Below are 12,049 nucleotides of genomic sequence, written 5' to 3'. Positions count from 1 at the left end.
AGTTAATATTTTGTGTACTATCTAACACAAGTAGTTCTGAAACAGAAAAAGGGTTAAAGTTGATTAACTAATATTATGGGGGTAAGAAAAAATTCATTCCCAAACTAGATAAACTAGATAAACAGATTACAAATAAAGATAAGGTATGTCATTTAAAAATATTAAATATTTATTAATCAATAATTATTAAGTTCATACAATAATATTCACTAATTATTATTACAACCATTAATACATATTGATTATATTAGCTATTGCTATATATTAAGATGTTATAATCAATTAATATAATTATTATGTAATTATAAAAAGTTATTATTAAAGTGCATTATGTTTTAGTCCACTGTAATATCAGATATCATCAGTCATTTTTTTGCTTTCTTGGCTTTTTTTTAAAGCACAATTTTCAAATCAAGTTTCTATTAAATATCTGCAAAAATATCAGATTAAAAAAGATATCAATGAAAAGTAACTAAATGACTTTTTTAAAAATGGTTTTTGTAAGGAAGTACCAAGATTATTTTTATATTAGTTAAATTATTAAAGGTCCCTATTAGGAAAAGACACTTTTGAATAAAATGTTACAAGAGCTTTCAAAATGAAAACTAATTTATGCATTAAAACAAAGCAAATATGCTTGCCCTTGGGAATGCTTTGCCTAGATAAATATTTTATTTTATTTATTTTTTTACTAAGGAAGGTATAGATATACTTACAAGTGTATATCTTAACAATCTTATAAGGGCATAATATCATAAATGGGAAATCAATTATAAGGTTTCTCTGGGATTTTCAATTAGTTATACTACACATCAACAATTGAAATAAGACTAGATTGGATCTAAATTCTTGGATTAGCTCCAGTTACATAACCTTTCAGATATCTTTTCAGGGATAATGATTGTGAAACTTACCTTAATTATATCCTGGGACACCCAGGGTTCACTCAATGTTCATTATTACCTCTGTATAGATGCTAGGGTCATAACATGTGTATTTTGTTTACATATGGCATATATAAATTGATCAGGTACATATGGTTCTATGATTGGTGTGTAATTTCTCTATTGTTGCTATTTAGATTTCAGAATGAGGAATTATATAGGTATAATTTTAGAAAACTTATCAACATCATATCACATAAGTAAATGGAATATTATTCATTCATTACAGAGGTTTTAAATGGCTCTCTATCTACCTTTTCAAAGTTAAGATACATATCTTTAGAATAAAGGTACACAAAAAATAACCTTTGGGAAATAAATAAGTGACCATTAGCTTAAATGTATTTACTATCCATTCAAAAATTATTTATTCAAGAAGTTCAGTGTGCGAGGCATGACTGTACATATTGCAAAATCAGTATTAACAAATAAAAAAGCCCTACCCCTATCATAATGGGAGGAGATAAACAAAAAATACATAAAAATAAGCAAATATACTATATAAAAATAAAGAAACATATTGGATGGGGTAATAAATCATAAAAAGGGATTAAGTTCTGTTAAGATAGGGTGTTCAATTTTAAATAGTCAGGTAGGGCTTTACTGAAAATGTGGCATTTGGGGGTGCCTGGGTGGCTCAGCTGGTTAAGTGTCAGACTCTTGATCTTGGCTCAGATCATGATGTCACAGTTCGTGAGTTCAAGCCCTATGTTGAGCTCTGCATGGACAGCACAGAGCCTGCTTGAAATTTCTCTCCCTCTCTCTCTGTCCCTCCCTTTCTCCCAAAATAAATAAATAAATAAATAAGCTTTAAAAAAAAAAAAAAAAGAAAATGTGGTATTTGAATAAAGACTGAATTTTGAAAAGTACTGCATAATCTGTATATTAGGGATATACAGTATTCTAAACATAGTGAAAATACCAGTTTTCTGAGGAAAACTGCCTGATGTGTTTGAGATATTTCAAAAAAAAATCATGGAATATCAAAGATACAAAGCAAGATATAACTAGTAAGGAGTTGCCATTAATTAAGACTGGATACCTGTAGGAGTGGGGTTAGGAAAAAAAAAAAAAAAAAAGATCTAGAACTCTGGAGTTCTTGCCTGGGAGTGTAACTTTAAGTGTTTCAAAATACCAGTCGTGTTGCATTTTGATGGTGTTGATCCAGTCCCCAGACTGGATAACATCTCAAAGACAGTGAGGATAAACAGAGAAGAAAAAGTATTAAGAGTACAGTAGGAAGAAAACCACAGGATTGCTGTGCCCTGAAGTCAAATATAGAAAGTATATCTCAAAGAAAGGAGGGGGAAACAGCAAAAGCTTCTGTGAGGACTCAGTCACTCCTTAACTGGAGCTGCATGGGACCATAGTTGCTTCCAGAGCTGGTGGTAGAAGTTTATATTATCCAACAATATAAATCCTTGAATTTGCAATTAGGTGCAATGTTACATATTTATTTATAATGAGAAAAGAGTTTGCATCAGATAACAGACCTCTTTGGCATATATGACAAATATTACAAAATCCAGAGAAAATAATACAGTGGTTTTATTTTTAAGTAGCTGCTTGATATAAATCTGTAATATATCTTTTCTGTACAATTTTGGCTGCATACTCTTTGTTCACTATCTTTATATCCCAAGAATATTACGGTATTAATTCTGAAGAGAAAGTAAAGACCTCGGTCTTTTCTCCAACTGGTTGGTCTTTATTTTTATCGCTTAGTAAAAAAGTTTTTTCATAAATTTTGACAACAAAATTCATAGTTTCTGTGGACATATATAAGAGTTTGGCATTGAAGTTTCTGCCAGTCTTCTTTCTTTTTTTATATTTTTTATTTTTTATTAGTAATATGTGAATCTGTCCAATAATTCTTATATTAATTTGAAATTAAGGGAGAAAACAATTCAAATAAAGTTGTCACTATAGTCTATCAAGTAACCTAATTTTTAATTAAATTAATTTTATGCAATGTGCATTGAGTTATTGATAAATATTTGAAGTTTTATTCCTGGAATACTTATTTTTTCAGGCAATATTACTGCAGGGTAGAGCCACAATACTGTTTGTTTATGGTATGATGTGTTAGATAGACTCAGATTCAATCCAATAAGTAGAGATTCATTAAAATTTTACCTCACATACAGATGTATTTACTGCTTATGTTATGGCCCTACAAACATAGTTTCTGATGAATTCTGTTTTCACAATTCACATAGGGAAAAGAAAATGCAGTGTATATACACTTGTTTGTACTACATCATCAAGTGTATTCCTGACAGGTGAGAACATTCATTTTGACTAGGTATCCATAAGAACTAAAACACTGCTTGCAATGATCCACATTTGATGACTGGATAAAATTTCCACAGTCTAGCATCTGGCACCGTATATTTTAAGACTTGTATCTTATATGTTGCCTACATACTTCCAGATACCAGGTGCAGAGCCTGCAATTCACCTGCACCCTTATATCACAACTCCAGGTGACGCATAGTGGGTGAGAAAGTATCCTTTGAAGGTAGTCCTATACCACTTTTGCCAGAAATAACCCTATGTATACAGAAGTAATTACAAACAATTATAAACAACCCTATTAAACTAAAATTCAATGTTTCTCCAAATCAACTTGCCTTTGGCTACATTTCCAAAACACTCCGGACATTTGTCCTCAAAATCAAGAAGTATGAAGGAGAAATATCAAAAGGAAGAAGCACTGTTCCTAACTATGTGAGAGAAAATATTTCACCTTTCCAAATGTTATGTAAATATACTTAAACTAGGACCACTCCCAATTAGAGAGATAGAAGTAACCAATGAAAGTGAGGGGTTCCAGACCTTAAGCATAAGGGTCACAGTATATCTATCTTGGTGTGGAGTTTGACTACAATGTTGATAAAAACAATTTGGTGGAATGGTGAGAGGCAAAGCCAAATATAAATGGGCTGAAGAGAGAATGGGAAGAAGAATTTGGCTGTCATAGAGGAGGAAGGCATTGTAAATAGAATGTAGTACGTGAGAGATGCCTTTGAGACAGTTTTTATTCATTTTTTCCTTTGTAACTAAATTCTGGTTAAAAATTAAGTTATATTTTTTTAAATAACATTTAAAATAATATATTTCAGAGAAGATAGAAAATAGTTTGACAGGATAAATTGGAAAGTAATCCACATTTATTCAACAAGTATTCATGAGTACCTACGAAACTAGCAAGCTCTATGGGAGGTACTAGAGATGATGATTAGGTAGGCATGATCTGTGCCCTCCTGATCTAATGTTGTATTGGTTGAGACATGCATACATCAAGTAAACTGGTTCATAACTCATTAAGATATATCAGAAGTTATACTATGGAAGTAAACTATATACTTGGGTAGAGACACAGAATGATTAGTGGTTATAAAGGAGATGACATTAAGTTAGTGATTGAGGTATTATGAAAGACCTTTCTCAGAAGGCAGCATTTAAGCTTAAAGATGAAGGATGAAAAAGAGCCATCAAAGGGGAAATCCATGAGGCCCCATGTGTAGAACAGAGTAGAAATGCAAAGGTTCCCAAGAGGAGTGTAATTACATTCTCAGAAAGATATGAAACACAAGCATGCTATAACCCGAAACTAATAGTCATATTATAAAATTAAAATTAAGATAAATATAATAATTGAATTCCTTAGTTTTGCTAGTTTCATTTGAAGTTTTTAATAGGCATAGGTGTATAATGGCTATTTTATTAGACAATGTGAGTAAAGAATATTTCTATCTTCCCAGAATGTTTTTCTTGGAGAGCATACTGGTATTTGCTCCCGGTAGTGAGCCATTTTTTCTTCTGGAGTAAATATGGTCAAATTACATTTATGGAATAAAAAAACAATTCTTTTAACACTTGTCATGCAACATATGTGCACTCACCATTCTTTACTCCCTATAGAGATAACTTAAAAAACAGAAATATTTTAATTAATGATAATGTCTTTTTTTCTCTTTGACTAATTGCACACATTGGAACAAATGGTTTTTAAAACATTTCTTGTTCATTGGATATTGCTTTAGGGTTTAGAATAGAGAGATGTCTTCCTATTGATCCTCCTCAGATTAAGCTATACAAGTATTATTGTCCATCCTTTTACACAAACCAGGCAAAAAACGGGGTCAGAGAATGAGAATTTGGTACCTGAGAAGTATCTCATACACTCCCACTACCCCACACCCAAAATATAGTTGTGTCTCATGGATGACTGCTTGAACTCTAGGGAAAGGAATAGGATTGAACCCAACAAATATAATATTGATTATTACCTATGAATACTCAGAGAATGAAGGAACAGAAGGAAAATGTTTTAATAGTGAGTGGTTTTAGGTATTATGAAACTCCTATTTCATTGCTTACTATAATACCATACCAAGATCTAGCCCAGAGAAAGAAGTCACTCCTGTTTTAGGCAATGTTCATAATTTTTCTTTCATCTTTCTGTGCTCCATCACAGCCTTAAGGAAGGATCTCCTCATCTTCTTTCTCTAGGCCATTCCATTTGCCACCATTATGCTTTGAAAACTGCCAATTTCACCCCTTTCTACTGTCTTCTGCTGATGTTTCCACTTAGATTAAAACACTTTTATGGCTGTCTATCAACTGAAGTTGCTATCAATATTTAACAGTTCCAGATTTTCTGGTGTATTCCTACATTTCCTACATTGTCCCTGGCTCCAACTGGGTGTTTTTCAATTATTTTCCCACATTTTATCGATGTCTCTGTGTATTTCTAATAACTTTATCCTCCAGTTCTAACGCTGGCTTTACTCATTGTTTGCCAAATGAGCTCCAACATGATCTCTTCTGTGAAGTCCTTGAAACCAGTACCCACCACACCAGTAGCAAGGAAGATCATGGCCTTATTTGTGTTACCAAGGATTCTTTGTGGGGTGGAATTTGTTTTGTTTTGTTTTTGAAGCATGTACTCATTGCACAGTACATAAAATGTACACATATGTATACATACATACAATTTCTGAAAAATACGGTGAACTACAAAACAATGTATTTTAAATTTGAGTTCATTTAAAACTTTTGCCATACATCTAGAAACTGCTCAGTAAATATCTCCTGAAAATATAAATGTATGAAAAAACATACATTTGAGGAATAAGATGAAGGTTGTAGGTTTTTGGAAATGTCATCTGCAAAGCCAAATTAAAAAAAAAAAAGAAAAAGAAAAGCCTATCAGCCATATACCTCAGGTGAAAAAAAAAATAAAAAGAGAACAGGCATTTGAGGCAAGTTCCTTTTTTATAGTAGTGTCTGTGTAATGATTTTTCTTTAATGAATTTTACCTTGTCTTTGTCATATAATTATTTGATAAATAAAATACAATAATGAACAAATTGCTCCAATTATTTTCTATATGGGGACAGTCATTTTATATTCATTGATACTACAAATAACTATATTATAGATACAGTATGATTTTTTCTTTGGTTAATACATTTTACATTTTGTCACATTTGTTCAAAATATTCTGTGTGATTTTTAATTAATATGTGTTAATCTATATTATATGTACACACATGGCATACTATTACCTTGTTTGAACACATATTTATTTATTTATTTATTTATTTAAAGTTTATTTATTTCAAGAGAATGAGAGAAGGAGCTAGCAGGCATGAGTCAGAGAGGGGCAGAGAGAGAGAGATAGAGAGAGAGAGGGAGGGAGAGAATCCAAGCAGGTTCCATGCTGTCAGCACAGCCTGACACAGGGCTTAATCCCATGACTGTGAGATCATGACCCAAGCTGAAGTCAAGAGTTGGATACTTAAACAACTGAGGCACCCAGGTGCCCCTGAACACAGCATTTAAAAGTCAATATTCTGAAAGCTGAAATAGAAGTCCTTATTCTGAAACCAAATTGTGTCAAATGTTCGTAAACATTATTGTTCTTCCACTGTCAATGAAAGTTGTCAATATAATAATGAAATTAAAAATGAGAAATTCATGGATTTAGACACTAAACAATATAAAAATAACAAGCTGTATATTAACTGACATTTTATTTTTTATTTTTTTAAATTTTTTTATTAAAAAAAATTTTTTTAACGTTTATTTATTTTTGAGACAGAGAGAGACAGAGCATGAACAGGGGAGGGTCCTAGAGAGGGAGACACAGAATCTGAAACAGGTTCCAGGCTCTGAGCTGTCAGCACAGAGCCCGACACGGGGCTCGAACTCACAGACCGCGAGATCATGACCTGAGCTGAAGTAGGCCGATTAACCGACTAAGCCACCCAGGCGCCCCTTAACTGACATTTTTAGCTCATTCTGTTGAAATGTCTAGAAGAGCATATTAACAATGAACATTATATGATCAGATTTTTTGTTAATGACTGCTATTTCAAATAAGCCTTTCACTTTTTATTAGTAATGCTATCTGAAGTGTAGATACTCTGGAATTGTGTCCAACTTACTGGAAGAGGTAACTTATCAATAAATACCAAAATAAAATTTATTAGGCAACTGAAAAGGTGGTCATCATGAACACATAATAAAAATGCCAAATCACCAATTTGCTCTTCTTCCTCCCCCTTCAGGATGTCTCCTGCATCTTTATCTTTTCTCTTCCCAAAGGAATAAAAAATATTTTAAAAAGGGATTTTATACTTGTTTTTATCTCCAGTATTTGCTTTAGAATGTAATAAAGTATAGATATTGTACTAGTGTTTATCCCTTCCTCTATTTATCAATCTTGGAGCAATTGGTAAATATAAACATGATAAATTTAAAATGTACAAGTAAGGATGCCTTTGCTTTTGGGTAGATGTCTCAGGATATTCACCTTTAAAAATCTTATCCTACTCTTTGCCTCGGCGATCTACTACTATAATATTTCTGTCTCACATCTTTTCCTAACCAATAATTATACTGATACCAAATCCCAATGTCAAGTGTTCTATTCCATAGAATTAATTTAAGTATCCTCATTGCTAAAACTCTTCAACCCCACCATGATCTCTGATCCTGTGAGGCTGACACATTTTTAATTTCTGTACCTACAAATCTGCCATTCTCATGATTCCCTAGTATTCCTGAGTTCATGATCCATCAAATAATTGGGTAAAATAATTTACCTTATTTAAATTCAACTTTACCTACTTCATTGATGTATCAGAGAAGTTTCTCAAAGCTGAAAGAATTTACACATTCATGTTGACTGGATTCCCTCTACATTTTTAACTACAAATTTTATTTTATTTATTTATTTTTATTATTTATTTTTTCTTTTTTTTCTTTTTTTAAATATGAAATTTATTGTCAAATTGGTTTCCATACAACACCCAGTGCTCATTCCAACAGGTGCCCTCCTCAATACCCATCACCCACCTTCCCCTCCCTCCCACCCCCCATCAACCCTCAGTTTGTTCTCAGTTTTTAAGAGTCTCTTATGCTTTGGCTGTCTCCCACTCTAACCTCTTTTTTTTTCCTTCCCCTCCCCCATGGGTGTCTGTTACGTTTCTCAGGATCCACATAAGAGTGAAAACATATGGTATCTGTCTTTCTCTGTATGGCTTATTTCACTTAGCATCACACTCTCCAGTTCCATCCACGTTGCTACAAAGGGCCACATTTCATTCTTTCTCATTGCCACATAGTACTCCATTGTGTATATAAGCCACAATTTCTTTATCCATTCATCAGTTGATGGACATTTAGGCTCTTTCCATAATTTGGCTATTGTCGAAAGTGCTGCTATAAACATTGGGGTACAAGTGCCCCTATGCATCAGTACTCCTGTATCCCTTGGGTAAATTCCTAGCAGTGCTATTGCTGGGTCATAGGGTAGATCTATTTTTAATTTTTTGAGGAACCTCCACACTGTTTTCTAGAGTGGCTGCACCAGTTTGCACTCCCACCAACAGTGCAAGAGGGTTCCCGTTTCTCCACATCCTCTCCATCATCTATAGTTTCCTGATTTGTTCATTTTGGCCACTCTGACTGGCATGAGGTGATATCTGAGCGTGGTTTTAATTTGTATTTCCCTGCTGAGGAGTGACGTTGAGCATCTTTTCATGTGCCTGTTGGCCATCTGGACATCTTTTTTTAGAGAAGTGTCTATTCATGTTTTCTGCCCATTTCTTCACTGGATTATTTGTTTTTCGGGTGTGGAGTTTGGTGAGCTCTTTATAGATTTTGGATACTAGCCCTTTGTCCAATATGTCATTTGCAAATATCTTTTCCCATTCCGTTGGCTGCTAACTACAAATTTTAAATAGGAAGCATCTCTGCTACCTAACCTTCTATTATATTTCACTTGGGGATTCATTTTTCAATGTGCTATATATGTGTTCCACATCCCCTCTTCCTCCTTAATTCTTTCTCTACCTTTATTCTATCCTGATTATCTTTTAGTTCACACACACACACACACACACACACACACACATATACATATACCCCACAGAATAAATGAGAGGAGGATTATCATTTCCTTCTAAAACTATGTCCAGCTACAACAACACACTGTCTTCTCTCTGGGATACAATGCATTTCTACTCAAAGACAGTGTTCTGGAAATTATTCCCTTCCTCTGTTTTAATTAATGTTCATTTCTATGAGAGCATTTTCATCAAACTAAAAAGCTGCTGCAAAATCTCTTCTTAATTAAAAAAAAACTATCTCCTTTATTACAGTATAAGAAAACAGAAGTGATATACCTATATTACTAAGTCCACTTCACTTATTATTATTCCTTGAATCTACTTCAAAACGTCTTATGCATCGGTGTCTCTACTGAAAAATGCTCACACTGAGGTTATGGATATAATTTATTTTACCATGACAAATGGTCTTTATCTTTGTTGATTTCCAAGCAATGTCTGATGCAATTGAGCTCAACTTCCTTCTTGAAACATATTCATCTAGATTCTGGGAAATCATAATTTCCTGATACTTATTTTTCTACATAGCTTTCTTCTCTTTTCAGGCTTCTTTGATGAATATGCTTCCTTTTCCTACTTCAAGCCATTTGAGTACTACAGAGCTCAGTTCTGGAAACTCTTCCTTTCACTATGCCTACTGTCATCACCTAGGTAAACCATAATATAACAATAGATTTAAATTCCACTTAAAAGTAGAACAAATCTATTTTTTTCAATCTTCAATCCAAAATTCTTTCAGAAATGCGAGAAAACCAAGCATGAATATCCAACTTGTTCCTTGATATCTTTACATGGAGGCATAGTAGACATCTCAAGCATAACATATCCAAAACCAAACTCTTAATTTCCCTCTCCTAAAACGATTCCATTATCAATGTTCTCATCTTAGCTTTCATCATTCAGTAATTCTTCTCTCCCTAAAAATCTCCACTTTCTGTTACTTATGAGGCATAAATTATTAGAGTTCAATTTGACTACTGATGTTTGGCTTCCCCTCCATACCCAAGCTATAAGGATACAATAAATCCAGATTATCACCATTTCTCAATACCTCTGTGACTACTACTCTGGTCCAAGCCACCCTCAACACTTTCCTGGAATAGTCATAAATAATCTGTTTGCTCTCTAGCCCCTTGTTCATTGTCCTTTTCAACAATTCCTGCTTGAAACAGTATCAGTTCATCTTAATGCCCTAAACAAAACACCTCAAAGGGCTATCTTAGATTTTAAACAAAATGTATGCATCTACCTGGCATCATACCATATGTGATCATCATACCATATGCCACAGTATGGCATCATACCATACTGTGATCTACATGGCTGCGTATTACATCTCTTATCTTTATTCTCATTTTAACATGTTCAAGTTATACTTGTCTCCTCGTTAATCCTTGCACATCCTAAGTATGCTCACAACTCAGGGTTATACATTTTTTGTTTCATCTGGAAAGCTTCTTCCTGCATACTTAAATAATTGTATCCTTTACCTTTTTCAGTTGATACCACAGAAAAGCCTTCTACATTACTATCTAAAATATCACCCCTTATATTTCTATTTTCTTCATCTAATATATGTTCTTTGCCTTCTTCATTGCTCTTATGATTGCCTGGGCTTATATTTCATATTTATTTATTGCCAGTGTCCTGAAACAGACTGTAAACTCCATGAAGGCAGATAATTTATCTCCAGCACAGATAAAAGTAGGTACACAGTAAATGCTCAATAAATAGTCCTAATCAGTGAATGAAAAATTGCTTTCATCTATGAAGAAAATTTTAAATTTATATATCTGGATTTTTTTAAGTTCCATGAGAAGTTGAATTATGGCTTGGATTAGTCAGGGTTGGATTAAAGAAGTGAAATTACTATGAATAACATTGAATAAAAGGTTAAGATTATAATTCTGTAGTTATGAGAGCTTGTTGGTTACCTCTCTTTGTACATCCTCACATCCTCAGGACCTCTGCATGTGTTCTCGGCTAATTTGGGCTTTCTCACAGTAAGGTGGCTTCAGTGAAGTGGACATTTTCTCTTGTCAATTCAGGGTTCTGAAGTAAGAGGCCTACCTAGTGAACCCAACAGAAGTTGCATTATCTTTTATGACATAGCCTCAAACACATTCACCTTCACTTCTGTCACTTTCTGTTGGTTTCAAGTGAGTCATAGGCCAACCCAGATACAAATGGAAGAGAATAAGACCTCCCTATTAATGGGGCAATGGTAAAGTCACATTGCAGGAGACCTTGGGGCAATAGGTATATTTTTCCACTAATCTTTTGAAAGTATGATTTTTCACCATTCACTCTATAGTCACAATAATTCATATTCTCACGTGCAATACACGTGCATCCTTCCCCCCAAGTCCCTCAAATCTTCATCCTGTTATGGAATCATAATAGGAAGTCTGGAAGTTATCTTCATTTATAAGCTCAGATGAGTATATATTCCTCTGGTATAAGTCTTGCTATATTTGTCTTATTTAGAGTATCTGGGAGTTAAATAGAAAAAAATATGTGTCTTCCCTGCCAACCCCCACCCCCGTCTCCAAAACATTGAATGATGTCACAGCAATAGGGCAACCACTATGAACATTCTCATTCAAAAAGTGATAAGAGGGAAACAACAGTAGTCAATGTTCACAGCACCTCTGAAATCCAGCAGGACATATGTTGTTA

At 33.6% G+C, this 12,049-nt stretch overlaps 1 long non-coding RNA gene across 1 annotated transcript in view; it reads right to left on the bottom strand.

The window, feature by feature from the left end:
- LOC125933895 (uncharacterized) overlaps positions 1–11,419 on the bottom strand; it is a 167,117-nt gene extending 155,698 nt beyond the window's left edge. The window contains exon 1 of the long non-coding RNA XR_007461143.1: positions 11,305–11,419. This is a non-coding gene — a long non-coding RNA (uncharacterized LOC125933895). The remainder of the gene's footprint in view (positions 1–11,304) is intronic.
- Positions 11,420–12,049: the final 630 nt, after the last annotated feature.

Source organism: Panthera uncia (genome assembly GCF_023721935.1).
Source record: "Panthera uncia isolate 11264 chromosome A1 unlocalized genomic scaffold, Puncia_PCG_1.0 HiC_scaffold_16, whole genome shotgun sequence".
Classification (NCBI taxonomy): Eukaryota; Metazoa; Chordata; class Mammalia; order Carnivora; family Felidae; genus Panthera; species Panthera uncia.
The sequence above is the reverse complement of the archived record's forward strand: the minus strand, read 5'-3'. Positions and strand labels throughout refer to the sequence as shown.